At 37.4% G+C, this 20,469-nt stretch overlaps 1 protein-coding gene across 3 annotated transcripts in view; it reads right to left on the bottom strand.

Moving 5' to 3' along the window:
• mwh (multiple wing hairs) overlaps window positions 1-20,469 on the bottom strand; it is a 213,083-nt gene that overhangs the window by 76,687 nt on the left and 115,927 nt on the right. The window contains exon 2 of one of the 3 annotated variants that reach the window (XM_074088877.1): window positions 16,226-16,266. The exons of the other annotated variants lie outside the window; for them this stretch is intronic. The gene's annotated coding sequence lies outside the window, so the exon portion shown is untranslated. The remainder of the gene's footprint in view (window positions 1-16,225; window positions 16,267-20,469) is intronic. 3 annotated transcript variants of the gene reach the window in all.

Here is a 20,469-nt window from a genome sequence, read left to right as displayed (position 1 = left end):
AAAACTAGCCCTTGGAGTGGCGGCGCCATATTTAAAATTTACCGTCAGGTGGCGCGGCCATTTTGAAGAAAACTCCCTTGAGTGATGACACCTACGAATTAATTTCGCGAATTCGCGAATTTTATATAAAATACCACCAAATAAAACCACTTTAATGTTATATTAATACACTTTAATTATATAAGCCTTACAGTGATAGTTTAGCATAAAATGGCCTATGGCTAATGCAGAGTTCCCGAGGGATCAGCGCGCGATAACCGAATTCCACGCGGGCGAACCCGCGGGCAAAACTAGTAAACAAATAGATACAAGATTCAAATCTATTCATTTAAGAAGACATTAATATTTAAGGTGTTTTATGAAATTAATGGACAGGGATATATATCATCAATCATCATCATCCCAGCCTATATACGTCCCACTGCTGGGCACAGGCCTCCTCTCAGAATGAGAGAGCTTGGGCAGTAGTTCACACGCGGGCCCAGTGCGGATTGGGAACTTCACACACACCGTTGAATTGCTTCGCAGGTTTGTGCATGTTTCCTCACGATGTATTCCTTCACCGCAAAGCTCGTGGTAAATTTCAAATGTAATTCCGCACATGAATTTCGAAAAACTCAGAGGTGCGAGCCGGGGTTTGAACCCGCGATCCTCTGCTTGAGAGGCCATAGGTCAAACCACTCGGCCACCACGGCTTCGGCTTCGGGGGGATATATATATATGTATTGGAAAAGATACTTATGCCTTGTTGAGTTTCTTGCCTTCAACAGAAGTCTTCCGACCCAGTGGTAGATTTTTTTACATTCATAAGCACTTGCTAAGTATATAGCCTAAATTGAATAAAGATTTATTTTGACTTTGATTTTGCTTTTATAAACTACACAGATACAGAATACGACGGCATTTGCAGCGTCTTTGATACCTAGCCTGGTCAAAATACCACAATCGGGACTTATCACGCTATTATTGCACAAGTAATATTTACCTTGACGTTTCGGCAACGTTACAGTTGCCGTGGTCACGAGTAGACTGAAGTGTGGGGTGTCAAGTCTGCCTAGCAGCGCGAGTTCTTCGAACTACCCGCACTCGATCACTAATAGTGCCGGCACTCGTATCACGAACTACCCGCACTTGTTCACTTTTATTAGTCACCCTATCACCGTTTGTGGTATTTTGACTATGAGTGAGAATCACGAAAGTTTAAAACGTTATACCTAGCCTGGTGATGGTCCTAGTGACAGCCAACCAATCTATGAAGATGGTCGTCGGTTCGAAAAAGTTTTTCGGCATTAAAGTGTGAAATTGAATTTGAATTTGAATTTTTTGACCTTTTCGCTAAGAGGAAAATGCATCGTGAGGATAAACCTATGAGTACAAATCAGTTCAGTGGCTTTCCCAATCCATAGTAAGCTAAACGCGTTGGAACTATAGTCCAAGCCCTGTCTTATTCCGGAAGGAGACAGCACTCAACTGTAAGGCGTAAATAGCCTATTTTAGGGTAAACCATACAGTAATTGGCCTCGGTACAGAAATTGCCCACTTGAATTAAATCAAAAATTTACAAAGAAAAGTGGTGATAAATCATAACAAATATCGTGCTAATTATAATAATCTAGTCGCTTTTATCATTAAATTATTTGTATTATTGTTGTTTCATATAAAAAATTCAAGTGGGCAATTACTGTAACGTAGCCAATTACTGTATGGTTTACCCTATTTCATTACAAGTTTAAATGGGTAAGCGACCATAAGATGCCTTTTTTACACCCATTTCGGTCCGAACTAGGAAACTGCGCCAGATGGAGTGTGGGAAAAGCAGACAAAGCACCATTGTTCGTGAGGTCAACCGTGCCCTTTGTTCCGTGGGTCCCGTGGCGCCTGACCTCTGCGGCCATCTGACGGTGTTAAATGGACCTATTAATTGAAAATTACTCTAGTTTTGAGTCCCTATTAATGGTTTTATTCGATACTTTTAACGACAATACAATACAATGACTCTTAGTTGAACACCACGATAGTAACTGGCAGAAACAGGTACATGGAGAGAAAATTACAAGGTAAGCAATACGACCTTGTCACTGTAAAGTGATCTCTTCCGAGTAAAAACATGTCAGGATGGGGGACTCAAAAAGAGATTATAATGCTTCACATGGACGTAGAGACGGCTCTTCATACAAAAGGCGAGATTTCCACCCTCTCTGTAAGATAAGGCTTGTGGCCAGTATTTGGACATTATATGTACCTGTATTCTTTTGTCGTGCGCGTGCCGCGGCCGCTGATGGAGACCATTGCGAGTGCTGCCTTCTGGCCGAAAGACATCGTGTTCCGGCGGTTCCGGGGAACCATGCCGCAGATGAATGCGACGTCGGGGACGGCGACTTAACGGGGTCACGTAGATTTGTCACCAAATTAGTTTTTAATATTATTATATTATGTTTATGTTAGTCTGTAAGGTACTTATTGTATGGGCCAAGTTGCCGAAATAAATGGATTTATTATTATTAATATAAGTATTAATATCATATGTGATGATGATGATGAAGTTCGCAACAATCTTATAGAAAAGCAGTTATTTCGTTTAACTAAATCATTTTGATTAATCACCTCACACATTACACGTTGTACATTGTACACTCTTGAATAAGTTAAAGTTATGGTATCACAGCCGTCATCTGTACTTTATGTGATCTGGTTTACGTTTTACGTCAGGGTGAACGGTACATTTCGGCAATCCTGCGTTACCGTTGTTATGTGGGAACAGGGGGGTCATTGGTCGTCAGCGACGTTTGTGTGAGTTAAGCACCTCTCATTTCCGTCTTATTTGCCCGGTGATTTGTTTAATAGATAGTTCATTGAATCGGCATACCTCAGAGGTAAAATTAATTGGTGTTAAGGCTTGGCAATATATTTAAAAAACTTGATTAGTTTATGGATTCGGTTTTTTTGATTTCGGGGATTATAGCTCCGTATTTTTAGACCCACAAGTTGGAAAACACTGATTTAGTTAATCATTAAAACATAACATTAGCTGTGTGAGTGTGTGTGTGTGTGTCTGTGCATGTTTCGCTTATTGGTCACCGTCACCATCAGCCAGAACTACTGACAGCAAGTTACTCATATTTAGCTTGTCTTGTAAATCACCTACCTCATTTTCTAAAGAGACCTGCCTCATCCTGATTACATTTCAGGTATTAGCAGTCAATGACGGCTATTGCATGCGCCTGCGCAGTTTACAAGGTACTCAACGGGATTGACGTCGTTAGGGCAAATCAACGCGGACAAGCATTGAGAATAGTAGGCTAAGTTTCTAGGAAAGCTAGCTAATGTAAGTAAAATAGCAGTTCGATTCAGATGAAAAAGTGAGAAAGGTAGTGCTTACACAAGCAATTAAATGAATAGAATAAGTTTCTGTTCATAAAGGAAGAAAGAAGACATTTATCGGGACGGTCGGGGACGGTGACTCAACGGGGTCACGCCGTTTTGTCACCAAATTAGTTTTAAATATTGATTATAAATATGTATGTTAGTCTGTAAGGTATTTATTGTATGGGCCAAGTTTCCCGAAATAAATGAATTTATTATTATTATTATTTATTCACTAATACGGAAGACACGCAAATAAAAAGGGAAAATCTAAAGACTCCATTATTTCTAAAAATCGCTGAAGTAGTGTCATGTTGTTCAATAAACATATTTAAATTTGAATTTTAATTCAATTTGATGAGTACGATCTATGTGTTAATTATTTGCTCCTATTAAAGGCCCCATCGGTATGCGCATAATTATCCTAAACTTATTATAAAGGTCTCAAAGGGCTAACAATTTCAGCTCATTTAGACTCCAAGTGCCTGCCAAGCACCAGCAGATGTTCCTGCGCTCCGACTTCTGGCCGGAGGGTGTGGTGTTCCGTCGTTTTAGGGTAGCGACGAAGACGACTTTAAAAAAAAATTAAGTAATTTTTGTGTATTTTATATGTATTTTTGTGTACCGTACTGTATAATTAGAATTTTAAAGCGCATTGGTGTTTCAACTGTAATGCTGTAATTTTTTGTTGACAAATAAAGAAATAAGTAAAAAAGCAAGACAATTTATTTAAAGGAACCCCCTTAGACAAGGTGCCGAAGATGCTGGTATTGGTTAATTAGGTACTTTTATTGCAAAAAACTTCACAGGCCAGGGTTATTGAAGTTCGCGTGTGAACGCTTCGCTTCCCGTGCTTAAAAGTAATTTTATAAACACTATCGTAACTAACCGACACGATTGAGTAATTCAATCCAATATTATGTATTATACTGGTTGTGGTTTTTAAATTGAACAATTAACTGATAGTTACATGCATCAATTTACACCAAGGCTGGCCAATTGATTTTTCATTTATTTCATTTATTTGTATATCATAAAAATTACATTATTATTACAGTAATAATACGATAGCCCTGGAAGAGCATTGCAAAAAATATATATTCTGAACCTTAAAATATTATCCTATATACCTAACATACAATATTTTATGCATAATTTATTTGTTTTCATTTTGTCACGGCTATTGATGATAATTATATTAATATTTATTGATTTTCCAGGTGGGCAAAGTTTTCTAAGTCTGAGGCGCCAACATTCAGACCTACCTAACTACAAAAATTAGTCGTGCTATTAGCCGATCAAAGCGGTGGCGGACAGATTCGGATGTCTTGGTGGGCCAATTTTTGCCTCGCAATCCTGGGATTTGGACAACCCTGATTTATACTATTCGATGTTTATTTGTATTTATTTTTTCCTTCTAATGTATTTTTTTATGTATTAAATATGTGCAAATAAAGCTTTTCTTTCTTTCTCTCTCATCATAGGATTTTTTTGGCCACAATTACGATCGATACAAGCGAAGATGTGATCTAAGATGCATGACGTTTGTCTAGTCTAGTATACGTCGTTCAAGTTTTGCAGATTGTCAGACTTAGACCAAGGCAGGGAGTTCCATTCCTCATGCAGCTGTCCAGATAACGCTTTAGGTATGTGAATTTTATATATGCTCACAAAATGGGACCTACATAAGTATTGTAACTTTTATCATATTTTTGTATCTTTTTATCCCAAAATAAAACATGGTTTCCGTAGGATAGTGAATATTTTATGTTTTAACTAGTCGTTACCCGTGACTCCGTCCGCGTAGAATTCGGTTTTTACTGTCCCGCGGGAACTAAGCGATTTTAACCAGGATAAAAACTATTCTATGGTCTTCCCCGGGACGCAAACTATCCGTATACCGAATTTCATCGAAATCGGTTCGGCGGTTTAGACGTGATGGAGTAACAAACAAACAGACTTACAAACTTTCGCATTTATAATATTATAGTTTAACCAAGATTCGATGGCACTATGTGTTTATTGAATCAGGCGTTATTTGCGGAGGTCCATATCAATGAACTAAAAGAATTTCCTTGCTCACCCGCGACCTTACGATAGCTAAGCTTATGCAAAATATGCGTGTTCAAATATGTGTGTTGGAGTCTAACAACTGGTAGCATGGTGTACGGTTGTGTCACTCTGAAGATGAGCTCTGGTTGAGTTCGAAACGCGTCAGTGTAGTGTGGTGGTGGTGATAGATGGGTTTGTGTGATTTGTGTGTGTTCTTACAGTGTGGAGGTGGAGGAACTGCATGAACACGCATATTTTGCATAAGCTTAGCTATCGTAAGGTCGCGGGTGAGCAAGGAAATTCTTTTAGTTCATTGGCACTATGTGTATTTAAAACACATTTTCGTTTTTCAGTAACAGTTTTTTCTTTTTTATGAGTCCAACTTAGGATTCTAGTAACTAGCACAACACGCTCCTCAGTTGATGCATCTTGAATTTAATTATCGACTGTGCTAGCGGCTCTAACTATATTCGAAGTCAACAAAAAAATCACTGAACCTCAGCATGGCAAACCAATTTTCCATTTAAATCGATTTGGTTTCAAAAGATTTTTCACCACGAAAAAGGTAGCCATGTTTAAAATTGCCTTACAAAACGAGTCGACTTGATTAAGAAATCTGAGGAATACCGTTAAATGTATGGCGTAATACTCAAACAACATAAACTGGTATGAGGTCCAGCGTTATTAAATTAATTGGATTCAGATTGTTATGTTTAAAAACCTGTTATAATTATGCATATGACTAACATTCCAGAAAGGGTACGCGGAGTAATTTTTCCGGCAATTGAGATGCATGCATAGACATGTACAGTCCAAAAAGTGGTGAATTCATGTACCAAGGTGGAACCTCTTAATACGTAATCAATTTGACTATGATTTCCTCGACATTACATTAGTAGCACAAAGGTTCTGTACATGATTTTCGTTACTGTGTTCTTATTTATGTACGTATACCTATCTTCGTTTGCTGAGTCAGCGACCGTTTCACTTTCGCGGGGACACACAACATTGTGTATACTGTATTTACTATTTTCATGTGTTTTTCTGTATTTTTTTTATTTTATTTGTGTTAATTTTGCTGTATATGTGTGTCTTCTGTGTTAGTGAATAAATGTCTTCTTTCTTTCTTTCTTTCTTCCATATCTATATCTATATATATATATTATATTTTGTACAGTCAGCAATAAAGATATGAATACAGCCAAAGTGCCAAAAATATGAACACACGACCTTAATGTTCAGGAAATAAAGTCCTGTATACATATTTTTGGCACTTTGTCTGTAATCATATCTTTGTTGCTGACTGTACCAGTTTTTCCTTGCGACTCCGTCTACGAAAATTCCGTTTATCTCTATCCCGCGAAAATTTTATTTTAAAACTATCCTATGCCCTTCCTAGGGTCTCAAAGTATCTTGGTACCAAATTTAATTTAAATCGGTTCAGCGGTTTAAGCATGAAGAGATAATAGACAGACAGACAGGCTAAACAAGGATAAAGAAGGAGGTACCTAGTACATAATATTTGTTACCGTGACCAGTTGTTTACATTTTTTTCTACGAGTATAATGTTGTCACGAAATAATGTTTCTCTTTTTTTTTTTTTTAACATCATATGTCAGTCAAAGACATAGGTACCAAGACTCAGACCGGTTTGTTTTAAGCATGAACCGAGATGCGACAGATAAGGTACCGACAGCTCGTGGTCACGAGTTCTAATCGATTCCTGCGAGCAATATGTTTTTTTCTTTTATTTGACCAAATTAATAACATCAAACACTGACATAGATTGTTTGAAAATATCATCTTTCAATGTCTTGTTGGTTCGCGTAATCGTGCGAGAGTGAATGACCTGGCTTTACATTTGTCACAATTCAATTTTAACTTACTCTTCTTCTTTAACTTGAGAGTTTATACTCTTGTCGGTGGAGTTTTCTTTTTTATGTGTTTTGAATTTTCACTTACATTGCTGCTTAATTGATTTGATTTTTAGGGTTGCCAAACCGAGGTTTGTTTACATGGCTTGTGCGGTTTGAAAGTTAGTCATCACGAACAATTACTGAAGTTGTCATTTATTTAAAAGTTAAAAAAATATATTGTGTATGGTTTTTACATTATTTAATTAAATAGTAAGTCATAGTACTTTGCGAGCTCTACATTTTGAGATTAAAATCTCAATTTGAAAAAGGTGGCTGGGCACGTTCTTTCCGTGGAACCCTCACTTGTCATACACCTATTTTACAAGGGGCAAAGCCGCGGGCATAATGTAGTGTTTCACAAATAGCATACTCACGTATCATCGTAGGGCTTTATTACAGAGCATAGTCATGCAACATACATAATGCTGCTTTACAATTAGATGAATTTGCCTACTTTCATTGTTGTATAATTCGTAACAATTTCAAATTACAATCGGGCTTATGCCGGGTAATTGGATTATTATTATGACGTCGGTGAATCGTAGAAAGTTACCACCTTGATTTTGGGCCTATTTCACCATTCATGAATATCAATTTTACGTAACAGGTAAATGTTATGCCGTCTCTGTTTATTCGGACTAACAAACAGAGATGGCATCTTTGATATTTGTCACAAAATATTTACAAATGAGCGATGAAAATAAATCTTAACTCTAGTCGTGCATATCTACTCGATCATACTCGTAGTACTTACTACAAAGTTTTCTACCCATAACCATGATCCTCAAAATAAGTTTCTATTAAAAATTTCATTTTGAATACAAGCTTTTTTGCCGACTGTATTTTTTGTTGTCTGTACTTCCATTGTCATCCAAATTTTATTTTGTACACCAAATTTCAAGTCACTCCGATCACTGGAAGAGGTCAAAATGACCTTGCAAGATTTGACCCAAAAAACGGGGCAAGTTTAATAAAAGCTTAAAAAAATGTTAAGTCTTGTTTTGTACATCAACAATTTCGCCAGATTCATCCCTTTTGCAGAGATATATCTGATTTTTAAAGTTACCGCGGGGTGGAAAATTCAAGTATGGAGAAAAAGCCGCGGGGTCAATTTTTGGCTGGCAAGACACTTGCTTTGAAATAAATACAAAGATAACATTTAGGCTAAACATATCGATATTTTGGAACGATCACCATTATTATTATCATCAGCAGGATGAAGTCCAATAAACCAATGCCTTCCCTTAAAACGCCACAATGAATGACAACTCGCCAACTGCATTCATCACTTGGTCGCGAGTCCCGACTCTCGCGATGTCGTCAGTCCAACCTAGTGGGAGGCCTACCACCGCTTCGTCTTCTATTTCGTAATTGCCACTTGAACCTTTTCTTCCAACGGTCTGGTCATAACTATGAAACGTTTTCAATTGCACTGCAAGAAGTTGAAACCCAATTTAATCTTAAAATTTGCTCGCAAAAGATGCGGCTAAAATCCCGGTGTAATAAAATAACTGTATCACACCAAAGACATTATACTTAACTTTTTTTCTTAAACAAACAATGTTTCTACCAGGCACCCATACCATCTCAAGAGGTAATTGACCGGTAGTAACCAGTAACGTTCAGCTACGTCATGGAATAAGAAACCATATGGTTCAGAATTACGGTCCACTGAAAGAGTTTCATTAAAGTTGTTTTATAACAGAACAATGCCATTAAGTCAAGGTAATGTAATCTCTAATGGGTTATGATAGAGTGTTAATAAGGTGCATGGTTACTGAGGTTTGTTATTCAATACAGCACGCGCCGTTGACACGACATAAAAAGTAATGGAGTGCTCATATTCAAAGTGTTCTCGGAGAAGGTAGTAAGTAATTGTAGCTGTCAATTAAAAAGTTGTAAATAACCAACCTTCACGACAGATGTGCACGTTGTGGAAAGTTTTAAAAAAGTTGGAAAACTTCTCGGAAATTTCTGGAAGTTCTCACAAGATATACAGGAAATTTAAATTGAAGAGCCGGAAAGTTTCAATTCCCATACAAAATTGTGAGAAGTTTTCGAATTTCCTCAACCCGCAAATTTGGAAAGCTTCCTTTGGCACATCAGTAAACTTAACCAGTGGCATCGTTTTAAGGTAAACCATATGAGGCAGTTTAATTAAAATTGTAGGACATCAATGTTACCTAAGCTCTCGTGATACATTTGAAAAAAATACAAAATTCCACCGTCGTGAACGCGCTCACCCATGAAAAAGATGTTGAGGTTTCGAGATTTTAGTTTTGATCCAGATCACACGGGAATATTCGTTTCAGAATCAATGTCATACTTTTCCATCTTTCTTGTTATTAAAGCAAACAAGTTTATTTGTGTTTAAAAAGATTTTGATAAATTGTGGTACGTACTTATCTATCAGTGAGTCCACAATCTCAGCAATCAATACATCTTTGAACAATTAACTTCAATAAAGATAAAGTTAATAACTTTTTAGTCATATTAGGCGCGACGCCCCTTAGCTTGCGTGACTTGTGCCCTTTGATATTAATTCCGATCTAGGCGCAGTTTCTCGAAGCACATTAGTCTAATATTAGTGTTTGTTTGTTTTAATTTACGAGACAGAGACAGGGCCCTGGCAATGGAATTCGATTTTGGGAATTTTATTACATTTTCGTAAGAATTTTTGGAAGAAAAATTACGTCGTGGTCCTCATTTAGGTAGTATGACAAACACCAGATCAAATTCGCAATAGCTTAGATTGATTTCCAATATCCAACGCTCTTAATTGAAAATTTAAACTAGCTTGAATCTAGGTATAACAGATCTTTCTCGTTAACTAGTTTTGATGGCACCACAGCAAATCAATCATGACTAAAAATGACGAATCATTGATTGATTCCACGGTTTTCCAACACAGTTGGGTGTAATATTTGTTTTTGGAGAAAGTAAAAATTAGGGCCAGGAACAATAGCTCGTAAATTGAGGCATTATAGCGATAAGGCACTGGAAAGTGTATAAAAAGTTTTTGCGGTAAGTAAGTACCTACATAATAATATACCGATTTTTGTGGTAAGTATTAAAATGTATATTTTGACAAAATGTTCACGCAATATTTAGTCTTAGTTTAGACATATTTAGCGGAATTAATGGGTATTGAAATCAAAGTTTACAGTAAATACCTGGACGACGGAGTTTTGCTCAGTAGGTAGGTAATTACAAAACCGGAAATAGCGTTTAGCAAAATAAGATAGGACAGGATAGAAATGGACCTGTACCGGAACACTAAAGTTGGCTCCTCTGTGTTATTGTAATGCCCGCTCTACATTCGTTGGCCAACCTGAGGGACGCGTTTATCGATAGATCGTGTCCAGACCAACGTTGGCCTTATATGCAGGCCACGACAACATTTAGAGTCATAAAAGGAAATAAACGCACGACAAAATCCATACCAAAGACGCCGCCTCGCCGAGTCTCGCCGCATGATGCGTTTATACATTGACTTAAGTAGGCGCAGCGGTCGCCCGGACTATTACGAGTGAACGAATCCGCTCTTCATTGCGCGGTTGAGATGTTCACCGTATAGCGGTTAGTTTGCAATGCAAGCATTGTATTAGAAAATCGACCGGGCCGTTACGGGAGATGGTCGTGTTACTACGGTGAATCCAGAAGGAGGGTAATGTTTTTACGCGAATGCACGTCGGTTTGTACCGCAGGTGCTTATGTATGTTGATTTATTTCTACTGAAGGTACCTAATGACCGGTTCGAATATACGAGTACAAGGAAAGTGTAAGATTGTTGGAAAAATTGCGTGAATAACCTATCCAACGATACCCCACAATATAGGGTTAGTCGAGAAAAAAAAATCACCCCCACTTTACGTCTTTAATTTTTTTTTACCTTTTTTTATTGTACCACTTTGTCGGCGTGACTGATATGTATATTCTTGTCAAATTACAGCTTTCTAGTACTAACGGTCTCTGAGCTTACCCGCTGACAGACAGACAGACAGACGGACAGACATGGCGAAACTATAAGGGTTCCTAGTTGACTACGGATTTACGGAACCCTAAAAAACACGCTTCGACTTGAAAACCTGATCCTTTGCTTTCGTTGGTTAAATGCTAGTTATCAAGTGAACTGAAGGTCTGATATTCCTACAAAAGTAGTCTTTTAACTCGTATGGAATCCCGTAATGTTATGAAGGGAGGACGGGTGACCAGAACAATAATAAATGCGTTTAAAAAAGGAGTTTAATTGATAGTAAGTATAAAAGCAGCTAATGCAACTCAGACGCAAGTTGAAAGTTACCGTATAAACTTTATGTCTCTATCCATAGTTACCTTCACATTTCTTACGCATATACTAATTACAAATAACAATCATCCGATTTCCGCTTATTAATCCGATTAAAGAAACAAAAGCAACAATACAAAACTTTCCTATGGCTTCAGAAAAATCATCATGAGAAAACATCATATTGTTCTATTCCGCTATATCACTAAATCTTTCAATTTAAAATGTAGAACGAAAGTAGCAAGCCACTATCACACTGTTTTGCCGTACCGGTACCAAGAATTCGCACATACCTCTGCCCGGCTTGTGTTCGCATTCCACGTCGTAGTTATTACGTGGTTGAAGAGCTCGATGTTTGCAAAACGATCAATGGATAGCGTGATAGACGATCGAATTGAATCGCGCCTTGATAGCGTGCTTAGAATGCGGAATGGTGAAAATGGATTTTTGCTTTACATATTTGTCATATTTCAATGCGAACACATTTCATATAAGTATTTGCAAATACAAATATAACTCGTCATTGCGTTTAAGCGCTTTCTAAAATCAAGGTTTCCAAATTAATTAAACATGGATGTGTAAATTCGTGTCATTTCTCGACTAAGTGCAAAAAGAGCCGATCTTGCTGCTGCTTATTAAAATTTAGGGGCTGTTTCACCATCCATTGATTAGTGTTGACTGACGGTTAAATGTGATGCCGTCTCCGTCTATTCGAGCAAAACAAATAGAGACGGCATCATATTTGACCGTCAGTTAACACTAATCAATGGATGGTGAAACAGCCCCTTAGACTCTTAAACGCATTTTAACATGTTTTGGAGCACTATTTGTGTATGTTAGCAGCCAGGTCGTCCAAATAGATTTTTTTTGCTAAAAATAACATTATTAACACAAGGCCGATGTGTATCGAATATCAAACCAATCAAACCTTAAGAAGTAAGTTGATCTAAACATCTAAACTCATAAATCATAGAGTCAAGCCAAAAATTAAGTAAGCTAACGAAAAGAAGCTAAAACTAAACAGGAGCTTGTATAAAGTTTCTAAAGAGATCGCGAATTCGCCAAAACATTTTTGAATAAAATCAGCTACAGACAGACTCATGAATATTTTATAATTTAGGCATTAGATACGTAACCGATACGACCACTTTCACTAATAAGGCAAAAATAAACATCTTATTGGTTATAACCATGATTTGTTATTTGGATCCGTCTTAGCATGACACAAATATATACTTATAGTCATTCTTTGACATAAATAAATGTATTCTTTCATCATCTCAGCCTATATATGTCCCACTGCTGGGCACAGGCCTCCTCTCAGAACAAGAGGGCTTGGGCCATAGTTCCCACGCGGGCCCAGTGCGGATTGGGAACTTCACACGCACCATTGAATTGCTTCGCCGGTTTGTGCAGGTTTCCTCACGATGTTTTCCTTCACCGCAAAGCTCGTGGTAAACTTCAAATGTAATTCCGCACATGAATTTCGAAAAAGTTTGAACCCACGACCCTCTGCTTGAGAGGCGATAGGTCAAACCACTAGGCCACCACGGCCTTCTTCTTGCTTCTTCTTGTATTCTTTAGATACAGGATACAGACTTAAAATCACAGGTACTTAAATTCCACCATTGATAATATGAAATTAGTTTTATTACCCTTTACCTAAATAATCAAAAATTACGCCGTGGTTTAATTTAGGTACATACGTTGCTTGTAAGACGAATACCGGTGCAAAACTAAATAACAAATATTCTAGAATCGTTTGTGTTGCCATATTCAAAGGACCTCGGTGCATAATATTCTCGCATGAGTGCACACATATCACGTTACGTTATAATGTATGACAAAACTGTTTCACACACTAGGTAACCTATATCAAGTTGTTTAATCTCAGTACTTCATAGGTTTTCTTTACATTATAATGCTTAGGTAACGCAGCCTAGGTACTCAATCCTAAAGGTAATCCTAATGGAGCCTATATTTGCGTCTAAATTTCCACTTTTATTTTATTGTGATTAAAGATGTGTGTGTTGCGATTAGATTAGTTCCCAAAGACGCGCGATAAACAATTCTTCGCAGACGAAAAACGGCTTGAGGAATTTAAAAGAAATCGGGTACATCTGTGCCAAGCTATCTAGCTTATAACCTAGATTAACACAAGGAATATTTTTATCTCGGATAATTGCATCACTCCCGCGGGATAGTAAAAATACTACGTCAGATATCATATATCAGATAATTAGTGGTACGTCTTCAAAGTGCACTTGATATTAGTAAAATAAAAAAAACCAGCACGCCAAAACGATGCTCCTACATTAACCCGTCACGCGACCAACGACTTTTTTGGGTAATTTTGGACTAGCACCCTATGTTAAAGAGTGATCGAAACTAGTAACAAAAATTGACTAGTCACGAGTAGGTACTTAGATACGCACCACTGTGGCGCGCAGGGCATTCGACGGGTTAAATACAGACTGCGCAACAGTTGGTTCAACTGAATTAGCCGAATTTATGACTAACGTTCGCGAATTACGTGTCTCTAGTTGCGTGTATACTTTGATGATTGGTTTTATTTTTTAGGTGACCCAACTTCTTTTTCTCACCTCACATAAAAAAGCAAGTAAATATGTAATCGCATGTTCACACCTATTACAGCAAAATCACTTCAAACGTTACTTGAGCACTTAATGAAGATATTACAGCAAATTGTGGAAATTACAGCCTTTGGACGCGAGTGGTCTCAAATAAATTGGTGTTTGGCTTTTGACACTGATGTTAAAGATGATTTTGAGTGAAAGTTCCGTTTGGAGCGGCTTCCCATGTTTAAAATTTATTTATTTGCGTTACACTCCTACGTCCTAACTTACGGTGCTCAAACATGGTCACTTACTGAGTTACAGAAGACCAAATTGAAGGTTTGCCAGAGAGCAATGGAGCGCAGTATGTTGGGAGTGAAACGGTTTGACCGGATCCGGAACACTATATTGCGCTCCAAAACACGCATTGCTGATGTAGGTGTCAAGACTGCAGGCTGAAATGGGACGGGGCAGGCCACGTCAGCCGTATGGAACCCAATAGGTGGGCTAAAATAGCACAGACTGGATACACAAAATGGACTTCGGCGGCGTGGCAGACCCAGGCGTCGATGGCGGGACGATCTGGACGCCTTTCTTCGCAGCTGGTCAGCGATCGCACAAGAAAGGGTAGAGTGGAGGACATGGGGGGAGGCCTTTGCCCAGCAGTGGGACACCTCTACAGGCTTCTAAATAATAATAACACGCTCCGTATTTAGGTAACACATTGGTAACATACATTATGTCGTGTGCCGAATTTCAAGTAGGTAGACAGATGGACGGACAAACAGACACAGAAGTCAAACTATCTCAACCATCTTCTGAAATTTTTCGTAATAATTTATGTTACATAATAATGTATTCAGATAAGCTTTTCTTAAATGATATTGTACCGGATAACCCATGTCTTACATCGAGTTTAGCTCGACATGTTTCGGGCTAATTCGTAGCCCTTCTTCATAGGAGCAACGCGAATCGGCGGCTGCCGCAACACGCACGACACAACATAACAACATGGCGCATGACATGATTTGTCGAGCTATACTCGACTTAAGACGCGAGTTATCCGGTACAATATCATTTAGTAGTGACGGTAATTTCATGTTCAAAATCGATAAACTCTATTTAAAGAAGCAACCACAATTTACAATAAAAAAACAACAAATAAATACACAATACACAATTACAATAAATTTACAATTAATTAATGTTGTTGAGTCGTTGTATACAGTGTGTTACTGGCAACCAGGCTTTTTTAAGGGAGGTTAATGTAACGTAATTTCTGTAACTTAATCATCACATTAATTGAATTAACAAACTAAAATTCAGAATTTGTTAACTTTCTAACAAAATTATAATTGCCAGTAATGTAAAGTAAATTGACAAGTAATAATCAAAGCATCTGTCGGCTGTCACTAACGATTACTTGTCAATTTACTTTGCTGTACATTGCTGGCAATTTGTTTTGTTAGAAAGTTAGCAAAGTCTGAATTTTAGTTTATTAATTAAATTAATGTTATGGTTAAGTTACAGAAATGCGTTACTTTTATCTCCCTTAAAAAAGCCTGGCTGCCGATAACACACTGTATTAGGATAGTTCTGATAGTGGTGATTAAAAACATGGCATCCACTTGGATGGATGACCGGACTGACAGGTGCTTAATGATACTTGAAGCTGCTTAATTTGTATGATAACTTGTTTTATTCTGCGGCTTGTCTTGTTGTTGTTTTGAGGTTGCCTGGAAGAGATCGCTCTGAATCGATAAGGCCACCTATTGCTTACCTCAGAAGGTATCTATGTACCTATATACCTGTGTTTTCTGTACTGCTTGCTATGTGTTGGTGTGCAATAAAGAGTTATTGTATTGTATTGTCTCCTGTTGAACTTTAAAAAATGGACTAGTATGCTATCCCTTGGCTATGCAAATACCTTCATGATCCCCATGGAATTTCAAGTCTATCTCAGTCGTTAAGATCTGTCATTTACGTTAGTTTTTTATTGATAGGTAAATAGGTAGGTACATTATAAATACCTGCTAGAGCTGCCAGTCGTCAAACCAGAATAAAAAATTACCTGCAAAAAAAACATTAATTACTGTACATAGAAAGTAGTTTAATGTCCTGATCTGGCACTAACTTAACATGTCGGCCTACATGAATAGATAATTGAATATATGTAACAATTTTATACATAACTAATATTTTGAAATGATCAAGATTTTTAATAGGTAATACCGGAAGGAGTAAATCAAGTTTTGCTTATAACGATTACAATTACAACTTGACAGAGACATAACACAGCTTATCGACTAATTAAAAAGAAAGAAAGAAAGAAGACATTTATTCACTTACACAGAAGACACACATATACAGCAAAATTAACACAAATAAAATAAAAATTACAGAAAAACACATGAAAACATTAAATACAATATACACAATGACAACAACGACACAACGACAACGACGATACAACACAACGACGATACGATTACGATTACAACGATACGATTACGTTACGATTTTTACAAGCTTTTATTTAGTTTCACCTGTCCCGTTGTCTGTCTGTCTGTAATCAAATCTTGCAAGCTAAATTCGCCCAACTTCCAGTGATCGGATTGACTTGAAATTTGGTATATTTATGTAAATTGCGTGACAGTACAATAATCTGGTAGTGACATCTTGGTAGTCCGGCCAGGAACGTCTCAACAGGACGGAACTCTTCAACGGTTAATGGCATCGACTTGAAACTTGGCATGCAAATGTAGTTTGGGTGACAATACAAGTACAGTCAGCAAAAAGTACAGTCAGCAAAAAAGGCTTGTATTAAAAACGAAATTTTTACCAAAAACTTATTTAGCGTAAATAGTTTAGTTTTAACAAGTAGTTTACAATCGCATCCTTCGTCATTTCAGCGGCAGTCAATTGATAAATCACTGGTATCCACGAATGTTCGAGAAGGGCTGCAGTACGGGAGGGATAACATAACGACGAATTTTGAAGGAAGAAAGAAATACGTATTTATTTTGTTTTTACCACCTTACACTAACAAACTAAAACTAACAATAAATATGCCATCACCCCATGCGACAACCACGACTACTCTGCCAAGAGTTTGAAGAAAAAGAAAGGATGTACAAGTTTTTATGTCGCTACAAATACCTGCTCTAAAAATGCCTGTCAGCTTCGATCAAAATGAATCATAGTATTTTATGCAACTGTATCGTAATAGGGGTCCTTAAAACACGGGCGTGGGTCACATGACTGTTTTAAGGCCTAATTACGTACAGTTGTATAAAATATTTTATCTATATCCATATATTAAATCCACTATCATGTGTTCAAGAACCATTGAGAATGACCTGCATTAACGAGAACTAGGTACCTATGTCTGCCCCACGAGCTGCGCCCGCGACGACCTGCTGCTGCACTTGGTCGCGGCGTGGTAATGACCATTACGATACAGCCGTGTTCATAATATAATCCAATGTCGTAATGCTGGTCATTACCTATGGTTTTTGAACGCATAATTGAGGATTTACTATATATATGGGTGTAGATAAAATATCTAACCTATTGTTGCTCATATTAACTTAAAACTTTACATGGATTTATCGGCCAGCCTGACATTTCGTGCGTTTGTAAGACACAGACAAAATATACATTTTACAGTACACGGTACATTTATTGTTTTCCGTTTACTTGCCTGTTAACACGTAGAAGTAAAATAGTTGCGTTACATTGCGGAGCCATGAGGCAAACCAATAAACATGGACGAGAAAACGCAGAAATGTACAACGTCCTATGCACAATATCCTAACATTGGAAAGCTTCTTGGATACCTAAGATTTATTAAAACCGTTACTTAAAGAACAGAGTACGTGCAAAACTAATCCTAGGCCACAAAAATCGGCATTGAATAGCAGAATTTTAAAGCAATTTTGTTATATTTTGTTCCGATTCAAAGTTTTGACACGGTGATTATTATTAATTTAAGTTTTTAAGTAAATTTATTCATACCGTGAGAAATCCGAGCACAATATTAAAAGTCAACAAAAGACGCTCTTGACACCGATTTTCATTTATTTCTGTCTTCTTCACTTTCTCCTAATGCCAAATAGCAAGTCATTGCTAAGTAAAAAGATCGAAAATATTGACGATTCATAGTTCCTTTTGTTGTTCTGGAGCGAGATGGAAGATTAACGGAAGACCAGTAAAAACGAGACAGCGGAAATTCGAATGAAAAGTTTCGTTTTCTAAGGTTAATGATTATTTGAATTAGTATTGTGTGATGGCACTAAAAGGAGTTGTGTAATGCTGAGTCACGTTTTTGTAAAAAAAAGTTGATGTGTATTGGTGCAGTAATGATGATGATGATGGAGCAAAGTAAATAGAAAGAGTAACCAGACGACCAGATGGCCTAGTGGTTAGAGAACCTGACTACGAAGCTTGAGGTCCCGGGTTCGATTCCCGTGTCGGTGCAGATATTTGTATGAAAAATACGAATGTTTGTTCTCGGTCTTGGGTGTTTAATATGTATTTAAGTATGTATCTATATCTATATAATTATATTTATCCGTTGCTTAGTACCCATAACACAAGCTTTGCTAAGCTTATATTGGGACTAGGTCAATTGGTGTGAATTGTCCCGTGATATTTATTTATTTATTTATTTATAATGTGATTTTGTAAGTTCAACGTAAACAAAACTAGGCAAAGTGCGAGTCGGACTCGCGTACCAAGGGTTCTGTACAAATTTGTAGGGTATCTATGAATATATAGGTGTTAGAGGAGTCCCTCTTTTAAGCAAAATGTTCACATTTTTGGGGTTCCGTACCTCCCTTAAAAGGAAAAATTAAACCCTTATATACGATTAGTTTGTTTTCCATCTATCTGTCTGTTAGTCCTTATCAACACATTTTTTCTCAGAAACGCGTGGTATCAAACTGAAATTAATATTAAATACCTGCGTACTGTTTGTCTGTTACCCCTTCAAGCAGTAAATAAATCGAATTTCTAAGTCAAACCAATCAAAAGATAAAATCATTGAAATAGGTGTTTCCATAAAAAAATACGTAATCGAAAAACCTAGGTACAGGGTACTTCTGGTAGCCCTAGAAACTTGAAATTTGGTATGAACAACCAAAAATGACCCCACATTGCGTATGTTTTGCTTAGGAGAGGGGCTCTGCTAACATTGGATATTCACAGATAACTACAAACTTGTACGACACTCTCGGTGCGCGAGTCCGACTCGCAACTGGCCAGTTGAAAAGAAATAACCCTCCTCTGGGCAGTCGGGTAAAAAAGCGTTCCGTCTCACTAGATCTCAAGTGATCTCGAATTCCACTTCATGTAAGAACGTTGTATGTTTGAATGTTTTATTCGTCTTGTTAGTTACCTACGTCTGTGATTTGTATCCAAAGAGCGGAACTTGGCAGGCAGTCGCTGCACGATCACTAGGTACTTTGCGAATAATCATGCTATAGTAGAAAGTGCTAGAAAGAAAACTAAATTTTGATCACTAAATAATTTATTGCTTTTAAAAACCATCAAAATTCCAGGCTATTTATACGTTCCTCTGCTGGGAGCAGGCCTCCTCTCCAAATGAGAGGGCTTGGGCCGTTGTTGCCATGCGGGCTCACCATTGAATTGCCTCGCAGCTTTGTGCAGGTTTTCTGACGATGTTGCCCTTTACTGTAAAGCTCATGGTAAATTTCTAATTTAATTTTGCACTTAAACATTAGGAAAAACTCGAGCGAGCACAATCTTCTGCTTGAAAGACCTCAGTTAAAAACAAATAGGCCACTACGGCTGCTAAAAACCATAGCGTAACAGAAAGTGTTGTTTTTTTTATCGTCTTATTTTTTATTTGATGCACGTAAGAGATTTTTCTAGCTGCCAGTATTTTTATGAACTGTAACCGATCATCATGCATTGCGTTACCTACACAGACTTAGGTCGCAAAAGCTCGTTAGTTACAGAATCCGTAACACGAATCAAGTTTGTGATATAATTTCGAATTACATTCGTTTTAATCACGCTTAAACCTCTGAACCGATTTTGATAAAATTTTGTAGAAATATCTTGAATGGCGGTAAATATTTATAAGAAAAAAACTAGGGTAGTTTTTACCCTGGGAAACGATACAGTTCCCGCAGACGAAATGGGGGGCAAAAAAGAGGTTTTTCGATACGGGTCTTTTTTATTCTGTGACAGAATCCCAAAAAGTGTAAAATTACGACTTACATGCATGGATAGAAATAAATTAATATTA

The sequence above is a fragment of the Choristoneura fumiferana genome, chromosome 6 (assembly GCF_025370935.1).
Source record: "Choristoneura fumiferana chromosome 6, NRCan_CFum_1, whole genome shotgun sequence".
In the NCBI taxonomy this organism is placed as follows: Eukaryota; Metazoa; Arthropoda; class Insecta; order Lepidoptera; family Tortricidae; genus Choristoneura; species Choristoneura fumiferana.
The sequence above is the reverse complement of the archived record's forward strand: the minus strand, read 5'-3'. Positions and strand labels throughout refer to the sequence as shown.